The following is a 3,014-nucleotide window of genomic DNA, read 5'->3' as shown; positions in this document are numbered from 1 at the left end:
TTTCCTTTCCTTTCCTTTTTCCTTTCCTTTCCTTTTCTTTCCTTTCCTTTCCTTTCCTTTCCTTTCCTCTTCCCTTTCCTCTTCCCTTTCCTCTTCCCTTTCCTCTTCCCTTTCCTCTTCCCTTTCCTCTTCCCTTTCCTCTTCCCTTTCCTCTTCCCTTTCCCCTTCCCTTTCCCCTTCCCTTTCCCCTTCCCTTTCCCCTTCCCTTTCCCCTTCCCTTTCCCCTTTCCTTTCCTTTCCTTTCCTTTCCTTTCCTTTCCTTTCCTTTCCTTTCCTTTCCTTTCCTTTCCTTTCCTTTCCTTTCCTTGCTTATAAGAGGCAGCTGTCAAACCAGGATTAAAACCAAAAATTCTCTAACAGCTTCTGGAAAACATCAAAAACTTCCAATTTATTTAATCTGAGGGCAATTCTCTGATAAAACACACAATCTCTATACACTAAATGTCTCAAATACCGAAAAGTTTACCACATTGAGTCTTTTTTGAAGCCACCATCAGCCCACACTTTGCCAAACATTTTACAGCCATCTGACAAACCTGTTCTGCCCATTCTCCACTTTTTGCAATCAACAAAAACATCATCCAAAAAATGAATTATATATGTTTGAGAAAATGATTTCCTAACTTCCAATAAAGCCTTATCTATGAAATTTTGGCACAATGTAGGATTGGGAAGTTGTAAATAAGGTAACAGTAAGAATTGAGCTATATTTTGACCTTTATGAAGTCTCTTTTTATACTTTAGCCATAAGTTTTAATTTTACCTAATATATCAGAATCCACAACGTGAAGTTTTTCTTATAACTGGGGCTGTGTCCTATAACGAGGTCCACAGTTCCTGAACGGGACTGAAAGGCTGCCTCTGATGTAGTTTTTTGTCTTATCTGCTTCTTTAGTGAGCTGAGTCCCATCTTTATTGGACTTTGATTTACAATCATTCCTCCAAGATTCTCTCCACCACAGCATGGGCAGAGACCTGGAGAAAGGCCTTTCTTGTTTCCAGAGGGATTTTTACAATCCTTCCTCGGGTGTCCCGGTTTTTACAACTGAAACAGCTTTCATTCCCCTGAGAACACTTTTTATTCTCACAGGTGTTCTTAACATTGGGGCTGAGTTTCTCTCCTTTCATCACAACAGAGTATGTCTTTACTATGGCTGGTGCGACATCTAAACATGTTTTAATGTCAGACTACCCCATGGTAAAAAACTTACTTGTCCTAAAACTGGTTAGCCTTTATCAGTTGGTCTGCAGCATCGAAACAGGATCGTATCCTTGCTTGAGAAATAAAGAAGAAAAAGAAAAAGAAGAGAAAAAGAGATAAAGACTTTCCTGCCCCAAAGTCCCTGCTCAAAAGCACCAGCTGCCACAGACTAACCTCTATTGGATCTCCTATCTGTGGGGAACCGGTTTCTGGTTGCAGGTGATCAAGGGTTAGAGAGAATTGACAGATGGACTTAAACTCAAGGGAGAGCTGAATCTGAATGTATTTTGTACAAATGAACACCAGACTTTTAATACAGAAGAAAAACAAGAAAACAAGGTGAATGCATCCACCAAGTTACACAGACACAAAACAAAAAAGAATGCATACATGAAAAGATGGCAGGAGCCAGGCCGCATTTACCACTGAGAATAGGAACAACTCTTAATTAAAAAGATCAGCTAAACACAGGAGCCAGGTGAATGCTCTCCTGCAATGCTAGTCTATTGTTAAACCCACCACCAGGGCTTCTTTTGTAAATACCTGATTATGCTATTCCTTTGGGCATAGTGAAAAAACCTGCACCAGGAAAACTGCCTTCCACTAACACTTTCATGTGACAACCCACCTATTTCCTAGGCCATTGTGTGTTCCTGTGTTTGGGTGTGACTCAGTTATTGTCCTAAGTAATTACTATGCAGACTAGCCCTGAGCTTTTCTAGCTGTGTTTCCAGTAAATTGTAATGTCTAATTAGTTTTACTGTCTCTACTAGAAGTGAATTTGAATGTTACTAAATAGGTAACATTCCAAGCTCACCATTGGCTTCAAGGATCTTCTAGGAACAATTGGAATACTGGTGAAGACTTAGCTATATGTCAAAATCAATCCTTAAAGGCATTTATAATAAAACAATACTGAAAGAGAGCACATGGATCCATACACCAGACTTAATGTGGGAACAGTGTTTGAGTATACAGGCTATTGGAATGCCAAGGTTCCAGGAGGCTGTTTCCGTGAAACTCTTTGCCTCATCTCTGCTTCCAGGCTTTTAGGCCTACCAAGCAGACTGCACTGGAGTGGATGTAGCAACTAGTAACTGAAAGCTGCCAGAAATAGGAAACTGGGTATTCTTACAAGTATGTCCCTTATAAGATGAAACATCATATAGCCAAGAGTACATACTAGACTTGATGGGTTAAGAAAGAGAAGATGAGGTTGGTGATATAAGACTAGAGTTAGATCTATGAGAAGTAGGGAAGGAGGAAATCAAATCTAATGTACAAAATTTAAATAATTAAAAAAATATATTAAAGATTGCCCCTCTTTAAAATGGATATAGTCTTTTCACTCTAGGAGATAAAAAGTTTGTACAAATTCTCAATGTAAGAAATGGATAAATCGAGAAGGAGCAACCATTCTTTTGGATGTAAAATAATTCTGCTTTTTAAAGAAATATGCTGAGCATGTTTCTTTAATATAAATTGTTCATAAGTGGGGAATTTTAGAGCAAAATATGTCACTCACAAATTATTGCTTATTCTATGTAATGGAGATCTTCAAAATGTTGGGTCACTAATGTTATATAAATTATAAAAAGCAAACTTTTATAAAGTGCATGTTCTAAATCAAGAGAGTGTTATTAAGCAACTCTTTATTAATTTTGATTCCTAATGAATATAGTCATTATTGAACCTTAGGACAACGTCAGCACTATCAGCACTGACACAATTGAACGGAATATATTTATTCAGGGAAAGATATGGCACACATTGGTATGGCCCAGAGCCCCAATCTAATCACTGGAGTAATCAA

This window comes from Mus pahari, chromosome 1, assembly GCF_900095145.1.
Source record: "Mus pahari chromosome 1, PAHARI_EIJ_v1.1, whole genome shotgun sequence".
Taxonomy (NCBI): Eukaryota; Metazoa; Chordata; class Mammalia; order Rodentia; family Muridae; genus Mus; species Mus pahari.
The sequence above is the reverse complement of the archived record's forward strand: the minus strand, read 5'-3'. Positions refer to the sequence as shown.